The sequence below is a fragment of the Chinchilla lanigera genome, unplaced genomic scaffold (genome assembly GCF_000276665.1).
Source record: "Chinchilla lanigera isolate Chin_1 unplaced genomic scaffold, ChiLan1.0 scaffold00029, whole genome shotgun sequence".
Taxonomy (NCBI): Eukaryota; Metazoa; Chordata; class Mammalia; order Rodentia; family Chinchillidae; genus Chinchilla; species Chinchilla lanigera.
The window spans coordinates 7,926,384-7,943,003 of NW_004955430.1; the positions used below are offsets into that span (position 1 = coordinate 7,926,384).

The 16,620-nt window shown below is 43.0% G+C and overlaps 2 long non-coding RNA genes across 4 annotated transcripts in view; one reads left to right on the top strand and one right to left on the bottom strand.

The window, feature by feature from the left end:
- Window positions 1-11,038, top strand: LOC102024711. Its single transcript, XR_261422.2, has 3 exons — window positions 1-25; window positions 441-641; window positions 10,905-11,038. It is a non-coding gene; the product is annotated as an uncharacterized LOC102024711 (long non-coding RNA).
- The window catches only part of LOC102024366, a 25,114-nt gene continuing 16,903 nt past the window's right edge, over window positions 8,410-16,620 (bottom strand). For all 3 annotated transcript variants that reach the window (XR_001234570.1, XR_001234569.1, XR_001234568.1), the window contains exons 3-5: window positions 13,143-13,286; window positions 9,333-9,422; window positions 8,410-8,645 (exon numbers count right to left, since the gene is read on the bottom strand). This is a non-coding gene — a long non-coding RNA (uncharacterized LOC102024366). The remainder of the gene's footprint in view (window positions 8,646-9,332; window positions 9,423-13,142; window positions 13,287-16,620) is intronic.

Below are 16,620 nucleotides of genomic sequence, written 5' to 3' on the forward strand. Positions count from 1 at the left end.
GGAGCCGGTGACGCTGAGTGCTGAGGTGAGCGGCTGTGTGTGCAGAGCGGGCAGGCAGGGGTGGGCGTCCTTGTAGCTCCTGACACGCAGCATGTCCTTCACTGCTTCACAGCCCAAGTTCTCATCTAAACCCCAGACCTGACCATGCCCGGATGCTTTCTGCTCTCGGGAACCAGAGGGCTGGCTGACGCTCACCAAGGAGGGCTGGCATTGGGCATGGTGCCCCTGCCAGACCCTGGGCCCTGCCTGCGCGTACATACTTCCCTGTCACCCTCCCGGGTGCAGGTCACTGTTACCCATGCCTGCAGCATTTCGTTCACCCACCCATCGTGTGGGTCTGGCAGCTGCAGATCTATGCTGTGCACACAGCTACTGGCCTGTTGTGTGGCCACATCCCAGCCCCTCCTCCCACCACATTCCCTTTCCCCGTCTCCACCCAGTACCCATCTCAGGGCAGTGATGCAGAAAAGGGCGTCACCTCAGCCCTTCCCACCAGCGGGAAGAGAAGCTCTCATGGACCACACTCTGCACCCCGCTACTGAGGACAGCTGCATTGGTGTGGAACATCATAGCATGGAGAGAGCCCTGCACCCACACATCCTGGCTGCCAGGAGAACCCTGGAGATGGGTTTGAGATACAGGTGGAGTAATAGTGGGAGGCTGAGTGGGAGGTGATCATTTCATAATATGCCTGCCAAAAGTTACCTGCTCAGTTGGGGTGGGCTGCATTTATTTGTTTTACAGAGAAAATGTAGATAAAAACCCTCTTTCCACCACAGCCTAGTCATGGTACTTCTTCTGATTCTTCTCTGGGTGAATGAGATGGAGATCCTCACATTTCATTTGGGGGTGGTTTGTCAGGTAGTAGACTCGGGTTCTTTTGTGCAAAAGGAGTAGGGCCAACCCCCTTCCCCAGGTAAGACATAGGGAGTGCACATGTCCACATCAGGCAGAACACAGGATCAGTCAGCTGCATTTTTGGGGTGGTGTGTTTGCTCATTGCCCTGCAGCATAAAGCATGAGCCATCAAGGGAAGAAGAGGAATAGATATATACATAATCTCCATGCATACTCATCCAGTACCACATACCCCTAATCATCTCCCAAAAGTCCCACCTATTGTAGCAGAAGACGCCCCCCACCCCCAGCCAGTATACTTCAGTTTGTTAGTTGCCCAAATAATCATTCCGGTTACCGTTCCTCTTACTTTTGTTTCTTAGAAACGGCTGGTCACTGTGATGCGTCACTGGTCACTATGATGCATATTGTAAGAACCAATCCCCAACTGGCAAGCCATTTTGCCTCTGTATTTCCTGCTTGCTTATTCTGTATAAGCCCTAGACCACCAGAGATCAGGGCCTGATATTGCGGGAATGATCCCAGACAGGGACTGTCTATATAAATAAATCTGCCTCCAAATCCTGGGTGTTGTTTTGATGTTTCTGCTTGCTGCAGCACTACGAGTGCATGAGGCATTGGTGGGTCGTCTAGATGTCAGCCATAAGATTTACCTTTGGTTAGTTTGTTTCTGCCTGCTAGTCTGTCTTCTTTCCCTAGAATAAGCCAAGCGCTTACCATTGGTATGTATTCCTTATTTCCTCTACCTGCAATATCTGACCCTGAATACACTCAAGGGTGACTCACTGTGGTCTTACATCAAATGTCTTTGACATCCCCAATGTCTAGTTGCCCCCACCACCTCATTAGTCTCTGTCACACCACTCTGATTTATTCTATTCACAGCCACCAACCAAAATTATTACCGTGATTCCTGTCTTTCCTCTCCCAAATGTAAATTGCATGGAAGTAGGACCTTGCTAGTCTTGCTCACTCTATTTTTCCAACACTCAGCATAGTGCCTAGACTAGTCTGCTCCAACCAGCCATTAGCTCTGTAATCTCAGGATCCTGTCAGGGAAAGGACAGGAACCAGTCAGTTGGTCAAGCTTTATGATCATGGATAGTAGTTCTTTCCTACAATTCTCTTTCTCTTCCCCCTGTAGCTTAGTCCACTTCACAGGTGAGGCCAGTGATTGAACTACCTTCCTTACCATGGCAGACGTCACTTTGGGATCATGGAGAGGGTTTATTGCCTTTATTTTATAAAGTTGGTAGCAGGTCTCCCCCTCCCCAAACCTGAGGCACCAAAGGTGGCCATCGCCCATGCCAGGGAGTATATTCAGCAGCTTCACAGCCAGACCATCATTCATACAATGATTGGGAATTTCAGACTGCACAGAGTACATACTTTCCAATTAGTTTAAAAACTATCCTAGTTACTTTTCTCATTGCTGAGACAAAATACACGATACTCAAAGTTAAAGAAGTAAAGGTTTATTTAGCTCACAGTTTGTAGAGGTTTCAGTCCACAATAAGCTGGCTCCAAGGCAGGGGGGCACCACAGATGAGAAACAGTTCATGGCAGACAGAAGGTAGCAAAGCAAGCAAGCAACAAACAAGTAAGTAGCAGCAAGCCTCTTTCTGTCTCTCATATTGTATCCAGGCTAACCACCCTTGGCAGGTAGCTCTCACTCCCTTAACCCTAGCACCCTTAATTCTAGGATTGCACCATGAATCAGTCACACCCTGTAGATCCAGCCATATCTGAAAAGCCTTACCTGTGGCCACATGAGACTTTGGGAGGACATCTAGACACAGCCATAACAAAAACAAAACTTAAAGACCACTGCTTTTTATCAATTGACATTGAGTTACTGAAACACAGTGTATAATTAGAAGTTTTATATGAATATTCATAAAGCTTTGTCCATCTCTTTTGAGCCTCTGAGCATGTTTGTATGCATTTGCAAGTTGAAAGGAGAGGCCAGCTTTAAATGTATAACAGAGCATAATTTAGAAGCCATTTTTTATGCCTTCTGAGGGGAGTATTAACTTTTCAACCTGTAAATGACAGTTTTGGTGTTGGACTTAAATAGAATATCACAGGATAAGAAAGCTGGTGCTATTGTCACTTGATTTTGGTCATGGTATGGGGGAGGATGTAGTGGAGGTGAGCATGGCTGCGTGTTGTCTCACTGCAATATTTCAGGGCATTCATCAGTTCTGTTTTTTCTTTCCCTATTGGCACAGGCCAGTGAGTGAGGGATTATATTTTCCTTTACAAAATGTTTTAGCAATAACTTGAAATTATAGGAATCAGGAGTTTTAACATCGAAGGTTTTCTTCTAGTTAAATAAAGTCTTCCCCTGCCTTCTTTTCTTTTTTCTTTTTCAGACAGGGTCTCCCTATGCAGTTCAGGCTAGCCCTCAACTCACTTTGTAGCCCAGGCTGACCTCAAATTCGCAGTAATCCCTAGCCTCCCAAGTGCTGGGATTACAGGTTTGTGCCACCACACCCAGCAAAGCCCTTCTTCATGTCTCCACCAAACAGTGCTTTCTGTTATTTGAATATCTTGTTCAGGATTGATTCATTTCTGAAGGTAAATTGATTTGTTTTTGTTTTTTTTGTTTTTGTTTTTTCTCCGGTACCGGGAACCGAACTCACCACCTTGCGCTTGCCAGGCAGGCGCTTTTGCCGCTGAGCTAAATCCCCAGCCCCAAGGTAAATTGAATTACTGAGAGAGGTGACCCAACCTCACTACTGCATTCTAAAGTAAGACGGAAAGTTGCACTCACTCCCCTCTTGCTAGAACATCGTTAGTGCCAACTTCGAGTGTTACGTTCAGGCTTTTGTGACCCTCTGTCAATGGGAATGCTCAGGAACCTGGGTGCTTGGAGAGGCCCCCAAGGAGAAAGATTTCCGGATGACTCCGTCCCACTTGTCTCTCAGGAGGCTGTGGGTTTCTCTGACCTGTTTGATGGGGCTGGGAGGTCTCCTTGACCTCCTCCTTCTAGTCCCTAAACCAATAAATCAGGTCCATCCCTCCAGGTTACTCAGGAACTCCATTACAGCCTAGTGCCCGGGGGAAGCCCAGTGTTCCTCAGCCCCTCATCATGCTCCTCAGACAGCATTAAGCCCCAGAGGCTGGACCTGAAGTGGAGCTTCTTACCACCCTAATTCATGACTTATCCCGCCCCTAAGAGAAGTCCCAGGGGTGGAAGGGAATACTATGGTGCAGGGCCCCTTTTCAGTAGCGGATGTCCAGCAGTGCAAGGATGACTGGGCCAACTGTCAGAGGACCCCAGTAAGTTTGCAGATGAGCTTCACACTTTGACCCTTGCTTTTGATTTATCACAGTGAGACGTCAAATTCATCTTGGCCACTCGGTGTACCCCAGATAACAGACAGAATGCTAAAGAGGCTAGGAATTATGCAGGTGCGTAGTGTGCTTTGGAAAGGAAACCAACCTGGAGAGGCTGTTCCCCCGTCAATAGAGCCAACTGGGTCTATAATACTAGTCACAGAGTAGAAATGATGTACAGTATGCTACCAAGGGAACAAAGAGGTGCATTAAAATGTCTGTTAATGATAAAGTGAGCAGGGTCATATAGGGCACAGAGGGAAATCCAGCCGTCTTCTGTAACCAATTAGAAGAAGTCGTTCCTTAATATCCTAATATAGATCCACCTCCCAGGAAGGGAGAAGCACTAGTGGATCATCATTTTATTGGTCAATCAGCCCCAGATATTCAGTGTAAGCTACAAAAAGTTCAGATGGGGCCATAGACACCTATGGCCCTGTTGTAATCTTGGGTGAGTCAGTTCAATTATTTCAGTCTGTTTTGACTTCTCTAGAAAATGCTCCTCTGCATCTATACCCATAGTTGGGGTCAAAGAGACCCTAACAAGCAATTCTTTGCAACTATACTAACAGAAGAAACTGCAAAGTTAAGTTTGGGACAGAGAAGACTAGCAGTCCCAAACAGAGCTATTCCGGAGACAAAAGTTTACTTGTGATAAAGGGGAACAGCTCACTGAGTATCAGGCCATGCTCTTAGACATCCCTGAGGGTATCATAAAGACTCGCACTACTATTAACCCTGCTTCCTTGATGCCTACAGGTCCAGGGTTAGCCACTCTTGTAAGCAATTATGTCCCACACCTATGCAAGCAGGCAGGACAAAACCCTGAGGAAGTGTGGCTCATTGTGGAGGTAGCTTCGTCAGTCACCTATAAAACAGGCAGGAAATTCTACACCTCCTGGAGGCAGTCCATCTTCCCAGGCATCAGAGTCATGCGCTGTGAAGGGCACCAAAGAGACATGTCTGAAGTCTCCTTGGGAAATCAAAGGCTGACAGGGAAGCAAAAAGGTCAGCCCCAGAACCCCTCAGGCCCTGCCCTTAGTCCAAGTCCCTGAAGAGCCATTCTGGTCCTTTCTCAAGGGGCATAGTGACAAACTGTAAAAGTCCTACATGGGAAGTGGGCCTCAATCTTCTGGAAAGGTAGAACCAGACCCTAAAGTAAGCTCCGGCAAAACTCTGCCAAGAGACATCCAAGTCCTGGCTCCAAGTGCTGCCAATAGTGCTCGTGAGGGTTAGTAACACGCCCAAAACTGGCCGAGTCTGAGCCCATTGGAGATGTTATACGAGAGGCCGTTTCTATTGTCTGATACGACAGCAGGCCCAGAGACCAGCGTACTCTCATGATAGCTCATTAATCCAGGTACAACAGGCTATTCAAGTGTACAGGAACAAAGTCTGCCAGTTGTTGGCCCAGGAGCATTACCTATGTTCTGTCCTGGAGACCAAGTGCTTATAAAAACTTAGAGAGATGAGACATCCACCAACCAGTTAAAGCCAAACTGCAAGGGCCCCTTCTCAGCAATCCTTGCCACACCACTGCAGTAAAGGAGGTGCATGTAGGTAATTGGACTCACCTTTCTAGATTAAAGCCAGTCCCATCTGAACTGTCTGAAGAACAAAATCACCCAAAAGGGGAAAGCTATTCCTGTGAGCCTCTGGAAGACTTGAGATTTCTCTTCAAAAAGCAAAACTTCTAGAGAGCATACTCATAAGTGAAATAAATCAGATTCATATGGGTAAACGTCATGTTATCTCCCTAGTATAAGAAACTGAAAGAGTAAATAAAATCCAAAAGGTACAATAGATGTTGTGAAAGGGAAAGAAACTGCTCAAAAGAAAAGAACAACTGGGATGGGGGAAAGGAGAAAAAAAGGAAAAATATATATATATACAGATAGCTAAGATTATTATACTACTAATTTCTATTAGTTCATGGAAAGGAACAATTAGTGCTTATATTGTTTGATCAATCTTACACTCCTATATCTGGTAATCTCAGCAACCTCTTTGAAGATAACAATATGCAATACAATAGCCATTGTCAATTTCCTATCATCTTGCTTTGAAATTCTGTATCATTTTTATTGTTTTCTATTCTCTTTAAAATAAAAAAGAACATTAAAAAAGCAAGACTCCTGTGCAGCTAAGGAAATGTGGAAATCTGACCTACTCCTCATATTTGGGCTAATAGAGAAGCTCAACGGTAATTAACTCTTTTCTCATAGTTTTCTGACAGGTTTTTCTTTCTTCAACCCAGCCAGGGAGCCACAGAGCCCCAAGATAATTGGGGAGCATATAATTTCCAGGAGGTAGTGACTGCAGCCCCTTCCAGTTTGAAGAAGCTATAGAAAACAGAGATCTCCAACTTCCTCAAACCCTATGACAAATTATAGGGTTTTGTGTCTCTCAGGGGAAATGAGATAGGAGATTAGGGCATGGCAAAGCTGGCTGGGGAAGTAGTGGTAACCTGTTAATTACAAGATCCTGGAGCACATGTGCAGAACAGTTGCCAAAGCTCTGCTCATGGACTTCTTGTGAGAATTTGAGCAGGTTTTCAATAGGATGGCCAAGACCTGACACAAGCCTGAAGTGTGGGATCCCAGCACCACTTCTCAGGATGTAGATCACTTACTCACAATAGCAATGAAGCAGATTAATGTCTAGGGACAAATTTAACAAAAGTTGTATAGGGCCAAAATGATGAAAAGTTAAAAACCCCATGTCATGGTTACTTTTCTCTCATTGCTGGGACAAAATACCTGATGCCCAAAATTAAGGAAGGCAAGGTTTATTTCTCTTACAGTTTGTGGAGGTTTTAGTCCATACTTGGCAGGTTACAAGGCAGAGTAGCACATGGCAGAGGGCTATAGCTCATGGCGGCAGAACACAGCAAAAGCAACAAGCACACAAGGGAGGAATGGCAGCAAGCAGCCCCTTCCTGTCCCTTACATATGCAAACTATCCACCCCAGAGCAGGTGTAGCTCTCACACCCATAATCAATCAAACTGTAAAAGCCTGCCCCATGACCGCATGAGGCTTTGGGGGGACACACAGACACAAACCGTAACACCCCACTGAAGGAAAGAAAGTCAATTTTGCAAATTGGAGGGTACCTCATTGATGAATAATCAACACTTTAAAATCCAATTCTCTAAATATTCACTTCATATTTATATGCACATTTAGTAATGTTAGCAATATCTTTCTCTGTTATGTATTTCTAATGCCCTGACGCTGGGCCTTGCTGGTTCCAGAGGGCCTGCCCCCAACTCCCAGCCTCCCAGGGCCAGCAAATTCCAGGTGAGAATGAACACACCTGCTGGGCTTTGTGGCTTGGGGAGAGCAAAGAACTTGCTTTTTTTTTTTTTTTTAAATACTGGATATTGAAACTGGAGCCTTCACACTGACCTACATCTCCAGCCCTTTTTTATTTTTTAGAATCTTGCTAAGCTACTCAAGCTGGATTGCAACTTGTGATTCTCCTGGCTTAGCCTCCCAGACTGCTGGAATTACAGGTCTGAGCAACCGCGTCAGACTACAACATGCATTCAGGACCCATACCTCAGGCTGCCTTTTCGTGGTTTCCCCCACCGTTCCATCCACTATCCTGCTCTAATTACTCCAGGCTACTGCGCACAGCCAGCGACAGCCCCCCAGGGCCCATCCCTTCTTCCCGCAATAAAGGCCCAAGCCAGGAGTTCTCTCTCTTCCTCTGCCCAGGACCAACTTTGGTGTTGGCCCACTGTGGCCCAGTGTGGTGTGGCATGGCTCCTAGTCTTAAACTGTAATAACTACCTTTTCAACGGCATTTGTCTCCTGATGTGCTGGCCTTATTGAACCTTAAATTTTTCTATTAACATACTCTGTAAAATGCATTCCAAGGAATTGGAGGTAGCTTGGTATTTGTGCATTTAGCATGTGTAAGATCTGGGTTCAATCTTGGCACCTCCCCTGATTCCCCCCGACAAAAAAAACCTCATCCAATTAAAGTACCAGGTTTTTACATCTGCTACGAAAGTTACCATGGAAAAGTAATTGAGTAGAGATAATCAAGAAGGTTCTGGCAAAGGGTAGCAGGATGCAGGGGCAAAGACACAGATGGAGGGGCTGACAGATGGAGAGGCACCATGAACTCCTAAATAGCGTTATGAGTACGGGGGTATAAATCTTAGTCCATGACAGTCAGTGGAAGAAATACTCATTTTAAATAATTGAACATCATTTTAATTTTGGCCTCCATGTTGCCAGGATGAAAACTAAGTTTCAGTCATTCCAGGGCTTCATGCTCTGGCCCGCAGCCCATCTTGGCCCTGCTGCGAGCAGTGCTGGAGACCCAGGAGTTCCCAGGTGTGCCTTTCTGGCTCCCTAAGCGGAGGAATGACCATGCAACCTGGATCTGCTGTGCGTTCCCTGACTGGCTTGTCCACTTCCTGGGCAGAAAGGCCTTGAAGGGAAAGGAAGATGCAAGATTATGCAGTGAAAAATCAGAGGCATAGGCAGCTCTGCCTGTCAGATCTCAACCCAAGGCACACTTTTATATCTACATCCTCTGTGCTTAAACACTCTCTCTGTGAGAGAGCCCTTAATTTCTTCTTCCACATTACCCAGTCTATTCAGATTAGTAGCAGCAAATGCAGTGAAAAGACACCTGATAGTTCACGCTTCATCCGTATATACTTACCTCTCCCCACAAGTCCGCAGCGTTTTATGAGGGTTTCTAGATCACAATTTCCATCTGGAATTTAACTGGTTTCCAACTTTCCTTGTGTACTCTGTGACATTCCACTATAGTCACTCTACCTTTGCATTTATATCAGAGTCACTGCCTCACTGGAATGCACTATTTCCTCCCTGCCTTGCTATCTTACAGATGGTAAAAAAAAATGGAGGGGGTTCACTTTCATTTTCTTTTTCCTTCAGTGTTCAAATCCTACTATTTCATTGTAATGGGGTAGAGGTTTTTTTCCTGTGAAAATATACTCACTTCATGTAATTAGCAGAGCTACTGCAAAGATGCATGTGCGAAGCAACCACAGAAAATCTCCCCTGAGCAGTTCTTGTTCCCCATGAGTTCGCACTGAACAGTTATTAGGAAATGTGTGACTTACTTGGGGAAGTAAGAGCTACTTACTTGAAAAGGGAAGCCACTGTGCTTCACTCTCTTTCGCTGTTAGGCAGCAATTCCAGGCAATCTTTTCCTCTTCCCCAAGAGTTCACTTTCCTAAAAGACAGTGACACTTACCGAGTGCCTTCTGCATGGTCGGCATAGGGCCAGGGCTACAGAATAAACACATAAGCCCATGAGATCTGACAGAAAACACACAGAAGCAGGGCATGGTGATGCATACCTATAATCCAAGCACCCAGGAGGCTGAGGCAGGAGGATCAGCTCAAGTTCAAGGCCAACCTGGACTATATGGTGTATATAGTAAGTTCAACACCAGCCTGGTCTACATAGAGAGACCCTGTCTCAAAAAACAAAACAGAAACAGAAACAAGCAAACAAAACCTATCAGAGGAAATACCCCAAGAAATCATTTTCCTCTGATCTTCTCAACCTGGGTTCTGTTTTCCTAAGTTAAGAAAAACATCTTTCAAAGTTCAGGTTTTGTGAGACACTTGAGTAATTACATGTTCCAGGAACATACAAGAATGTATGTTATTAAACTAGGAGTGCAAAATGCTTTATTAAAGTAACTTTAACTATCAACAAATAAATTCATTTTGGAGAGGTTTACTCACTATTTTATCATCTAAGAAATAACGAGATTAATTGCAAAATTATTTTTACAAAACAAGCAGTCCATTGACTGCTCTTTACATACATAGACTGATCTGTACTGGACAGCCTATTTACCTGCCACCAATTTTTTTCCTGCTTGAGAAAATATGTCTGGGAAAGGCGTTTTGCCCCCAAATTATAACTAGTTCTGCGTTTGGAAAGAGATGTACTGTGTACAGGTCAATTCACAAATGTCTGTCAGGCCTGGAGCACCACCTTATGGCAAAATTGTGTATTGCACTTGGTTGCCAGAGGTCAGTGTGCCGAGGATGTTGACACGGTTACATGAGCCGCACAGTCTGAATGCTCCTTTGCATAATCTTTCTCTATGCAGCCCAAGGTCTCTGCTGTGCATTCATAAGGACAGAGCAGTACCTGAAAGTGGGCCTGAGGCAGGGGCTGAATTACAACTCCTTGCAAGTATCTCCTGGGTTTCACCTAAACCTGGAGTCTTCCCCTTGGTGGTCACTTGCACCCCAGGCCAGTAACACAGACAGGTGGACGATGCATGTCAGCTGAACCTTTATATAGCGCCCTGTGCTCCGATTGATGCAAAACTGCAAATAAACATGAATGATCTTGAGAATGTGATGCTTTTCCATCTCTAGTATTCTTTCAGTGTTTCTGATAAGACTTACATAATTTTACAACTTCTTTGTAAATGGCAAAATAAAGAAATAAAACTTAGGGGGCTGGGTATTTAGCTCAGAGGCACAGTGCCTGCCTGGTAAGTGCAAGCTTGTAAGTTCAATTCCCGGTACCGGAAAAAAACCAAAAACAAACAAACAAACAAAAATATGACTCATAATCTCATCACCAAGTTGTATTAAATTCTGATTTTACACTTTGTTTTTTTGCAGGTATGTGTGGACGAGTATGAGCATATTTCCTTAATTGGCCTTTTTCCCTTTTTTTTGGTAGCACTGAGACTCAATTAAGGGCCTCCCACGTGCCTTGCAAATGCTCCACCCAGCTGTATCCCCAGCCCTGATTCCATTTTGTAGCCTTTTCACATACTGTGATTTCTACATAAATAAATTTTAATTTTGACAGACTATAATTTAGGTAATTACTGTCCTACTTTTAAACATTGGAGATATTCTTATGTAAAACTATGCTAAACCCCCTTTTATATAACTATTTGACTAAGTAGCTTATTATTTATTTAGGAATTCCCTAAGGCTCACCAGGTCAAAAGTTATTGGATATAAACATTTTTAAGATTTCAAATATAAGCATTGCTAGTATTACTATACAGAAATGCTGAACCAATTTTAACCTCCACCAGCACCAGAGGCGTCTCCCTTTAACTCCACCCCTACTTGCACTGGAATACAAGTTCCTTGGCACTCCTCGTTAAGTACCAAGCAAATTGTTTTGGCTGCAAAGGGTAGCGAGTCATGTGACAATCAACATGAAATTCTAGGTTTTCCCTCAAGTAGTAAACAAACTACAAATACCAAGACAAAATGTTTACATCAAAACTCATCAGCAGCAGGCGTGGTAGCACACGCCTGTAATCCCAGCCTTCAGGAGGCTGAGGCAGGAGGATCGTTGTGAGTTCGAGACCAGCCTGGGCTACAAAGTCAGCTCAAGGCCAGCCTGAACTGCACAGGGACACCCTGCCTCAAAAAGACCAAAAAAAAAACCTCATCAGCTACCAAATTCAACAAATTTCAAAGCACTCAAGTACCAAGGTATGCCTATAATTTAAAAAGAACTTTGCCAAGTAAGTAGACCCCCCCAAAAAAAACCCCTGATTTTTTCATAATTACTTACATATTCTCGTTGATTCACACTCATGCATCTGTTAGCTAGTTGTATTTTCTGGTGAATTATACACTGTGACTTTTGACCCTTTATCTACTGGTACATTAAAATTTTTCTTATCTGTGACTTCTTTTTATAGCAATATATCACACTACAATGGAGATATACTCTAAGGAATGCATCATTAGGTGATTTGCTATATGGAATTATACAGAGTGTATTTACACAAATACCTAGATGGTTTAGCCTCCTAAACATCTAGGCCATATCATTCTCTGGGCTCTTCTGTGGCTAACATAGGAATTGAGACCATCTTATTACAGTATTTGTCAAGGTTCTGACAGTGGTTTTAGTTTCTTTAGTACTCTGATCTCTTCAGGCCAGGAAGAGGCATACTAGGTTGCAAAACTAATATTCCATTCACTGGAAAGTAAATACTCAGTTAAAGATTAATAAAATGGCACGAGATTTACAAACTTATCTCTTGGATGTCTGGAAAAAATCAACAACAAATAGAGCTTTAAAAAAGAAAAAGGCAAGGAAAATGGTGGAGTGGTGATCAGTAGCAAAATTCAGCCTCTAGAGATGAAATACAGATATTGGAAAACAACTTGGTAAATTCAGAAATTCAGAAATTCACCAAGAATCTGGAAGACGCTGACAGGAAAAATTAGAAGCTCCAGAAAAGTTGGAAGGATGGTCCACAAAGCAGAGAAGAGAACAAAACAATATGTACTCTTTCCCTGGCTTGTGGGGAGGGGAATCTGGATCTCAGAAGCAAGGTAAGCTCCCAGGGCTGGGAGATCCAGGGAGAAATGGCAGCAGAACCCATGACCACTGTGAACTCCAAAAACTGTGCAGGGCTTTGCTCCAAGAGGGTTCCTTTCACATGGCAGGCAACATCCAGAGAGGAACTCAGGTGTGGCAACCCATCACATTGCCAGAATACTTAATCAGGCGCCATCTCAGAAAGGGGTTGATTGTTTAAGTCTGGGACTCAGAACAACATAAAAACAACTTCACTTCAGGACTCCCAGTGTTACCCTCCCATAGTGACTTGGAGTCAGACAACCATGGACTGAAATCTCTGGAATCATAAGCCAAATAAATTTTTCCTCCTTTCAGTGGCTTTTCTCAGGTATTTGGTCATAGTGACACAAAACTGACTACTACAGATGGTAAATATATCCTTGCAACAGTGAGTAGATAAATTACCACACAATATCAAGGATATAGCAAGGATAAAAACCTCACTTAAGAATACATTCATCAAGTATGTCCCTATACACTGAACATGTACAGTTCTCAAATGCTTTCTTAATCTCTATCATTGAACTTCCAAATTAAACATATTACTATTAATTATAATTTCTTTCTTGGCAGTCTCACCTGCAATGAAGAAGGTAGTCATGAAGCACAGTGCACCCACTGCCCATAGCATGTGCTCCTTTGCTGACCACATAACAGTCATATGTGGTTCCTCTTGGGCATGGTAGAATGCAGTATGATAATTCATAAGCAGGAAGCTAATTCCTAAAATGGATGAGGGAAATGTACACTAAGTTAGGCTGGGATACAGTGAAAAGAACCAATGTCAATGGGCTATTACCAAACTTACTTGAAAATAGTTTGGCAACAATTGTAAACTACAAGATTTCCAATGGCTGTGTAAATGCTACTCTGAGAAGCTAATTAGGGTACCTGCAAACCTTCCTGGGGAACATGGTATGAAAAATGTGTCTCATAGCTGGGCTGGTAGCACATACCTCTAATTCCAGCTACTTGGGTGGCTGAGGCAGGAGGATCACATGTTTGAGCCCAGCCAGGATAACTGAGTGAGACCCTTTCTTAAAATAAAAGGGTTGGAGATGTAGCTCAGTGGTACAGTATCCCTACATTCTATCATTAATACTGCAAACAAAATAAATATGCCCCACACTCCCAGTTGGTGACATAGTAAAATAAGTTGGGGAATAGCCCTCTTCCTGGAGATCTGTGCTTTTATTTATTTATTTATTTTATCCTATTAAAGACTCTGAGAAGTCCTATGGTAAAATTATCTGGGAAAAACTAAGTTATAAAAAACTAAACAATCTTATTTGAACATTTGTAGGCAAACACTACCTTAGAAAAAATGAAATTTTTATTGGAGAATATTTTCATCTAAAATATGGCCCTAAACTTAAAGTGAAAATGTTAGGATTTCGGAAGACAGCCGGAACGTCCGGTTCTCCCCCGCACACTGCAGAGGAAAGGAGGTACGCTACATCCACTGTGCTGAAGAGCCCAGGAATGGAGGGAAGATGGCAGTGTAGATGCTTTTGTATAGCCACATGCCTTCTCGTGCTGAGACAAGGCCACCTGCAGCTTAGCAGCAACTTACACATGGCCCCAGCACCTCCTCTTCTCAAGTACTATTCTGTTCTGTTGGAGGTTGTACCTGAGGTGGGTCCCTACGCTCCTGCACAAGAGAAGAGAGGTGAGCTCTTCCATTTTAAACTAAGGTGATTAGAAGGAATCTAGGGAAACAAAGGGATTAATCATCCTACAACTCAGCAAACGGAAGGGACATTAGCTCTTTATAGATCAGTGATTAAAATTATAATATAAGACAGAATCAGGCATAATCAATTTTGTTGTAATGCTTGATTTAAAAATGTGAATTTATTTCAAGACTACTAACATATTAAGGAACAAAATAAGCAAAAGCTGAATTTCATATTTGCTAAAGCATGATCTCATCAGTAAGAAACACAGCTAGGTAAACAGAGAAAACTATACACAGCTGAATCAAGATACATAAACATACATAAGACGGTGAAAAATCAGGAACAATCTACTTCACAATGAAAGAGAATGCAATACAAATACCTTATTTATGTTCTGCAGTTTGGGAACTGAACCCAAGTATTCACACTAAGCCAAATCCCAGTCTTCTTTATTTTTATTCTGAGTCAGGGTCTCACTAAGTTGCTAAGTAGCCCAGGCTGGGCTAGAACTTGCAATCACCCTGCTTCAGCCTCCCAGAGTACAAGGGCTATAGGCATGCACTATCACTCCTGGCTACAAAAACTCTGAACATCACCAAATCCTGAAAAAGTGGCTTTTTTAGTGATAGAAATGGATAATTTGGTGGCTTCAATAATCACTACAATTTCCAAAGCTTTCGCGATCAGAGAAGGCCACAAGTGCAGACAAAAAAGCTATGACATAACCTCCAGCAGTAATACAGAAGCTAAATGAAAAAGGTTATATATTAGATCAAATTTTCAGTACTGATGAAATAGCTATTACAATCCCATGCCTTGAAAAAGTCAGAAAACAATGCCCAATGTGTCCCCGGGAATTTTTCAAAAAGATCCCTTAATTGTGTTGTTCTGTGCCACAATCAAACCAAGGACAACAAACCACATCCATCTGCAGCTGCTGCTACAACTTCCTGTACTATGTCAGATCGCCCTTTTCTCACCGATTCACAGGAACTCATAAGCAGCAACTTTCGTGATGCCCATAAGAAACTTCAGGTCTTCTTCAAGGTAAAGTACCATATCTATATAATTTATACATAAGGCACTACGTATATTGTGTTTTTTAAAAGAATAAAACAATAATAAAAATGATACAGAATTTCAAAACAAGATGATAGGAAATTAACAATGGCTATTACATTGCACACTGTTATCTTTAAAGTAGTTGCTCAAATTTACCAGATACAGGCATGTAAGACCGATCAAACAATATAAACACTAACTGTTCCTTTCAATGAACTAGCAGAAATTAGTAGTACAATTATCTTAGCTATCTGTATATATATATTTTTTCCTTTTTTTCTCCTTTCCCCCATCCCAGTTGTTCTTTCCCTTTCACAATATCTATTATACATTATGGATCTTATTCTTTCCTCCTTTTTTCCTTCCTTTCTTCACTTCCTTCCTCCCTCCCTCCCTTCCTTCTTATCATGTGTATGGGTTTCTGGTTTTTTTGAGACCCAAAAAGTTTGTGGTTTTTTAGCTTTTAGAACAATTTGAAAAAACACTGGTAGTATCCTCCAGAGAACAGCATCCTCTGGATGCTCCTTAAATGCCTTCATAAACAGAGGACAAGTGGTGGAAAATTGGGGGGCGGAGATAAAGAGCTAAAAAACCACAAACTTGGGTGAAAATAAACCTACATTAATACAAAGTCTCTTCTTACAGAAGATGCACATATTGCTATATCATTCTACTCTTCACACAGCTCATAGGCTTTGCTTTTCCTCTAGGCAGCAAACAGCTGATGGAGACAAATAGGTAAACCAGGAAGCTTTTGTCTGCAACAGCGTAGACTTCTGCCAGATGCAGACACTCCTCCAGGACAGACTGAAATGGTACCTCCTCCATATCTCACGGGCAGGGGCTCTGAAGCCCTCCTTGGTCATTGACATGAGAAGGAAAACCACAGCCTCCACAGACACCTTACAGAAAAGTTGTCAAATAGTTACAGAGTCCTTGATGCAGATCAAAATCGCGCCAATGATTTGATATGTGATTGGACACTGTATCTTAATACTGTGGACTTAGAACAAACATCACTCAAAATCAAGTGAAATGTATTATGGTTTATATTTCAACCTCAAAGCTTCATATGCTCAAGGTGGGGCTTTTGAAAGGTGACTAGATTATGGTGGTATAGCGAAATGTGATGTTAGGAGATGGGCCCTGGCTGAATGAGGCAGGTGGGGGGGGCACAACCTGAAACAGTGTAATCTCCCTCGATTTTCTCTTCTTCCTGGATGTCATGACATGAGTGGCTTTCCTCCATCCAGGCCCTTCTACATGCCACAGGCCTTACAAGCACTGCAGCTTCTAAAACCATGAGACAAAAAAAA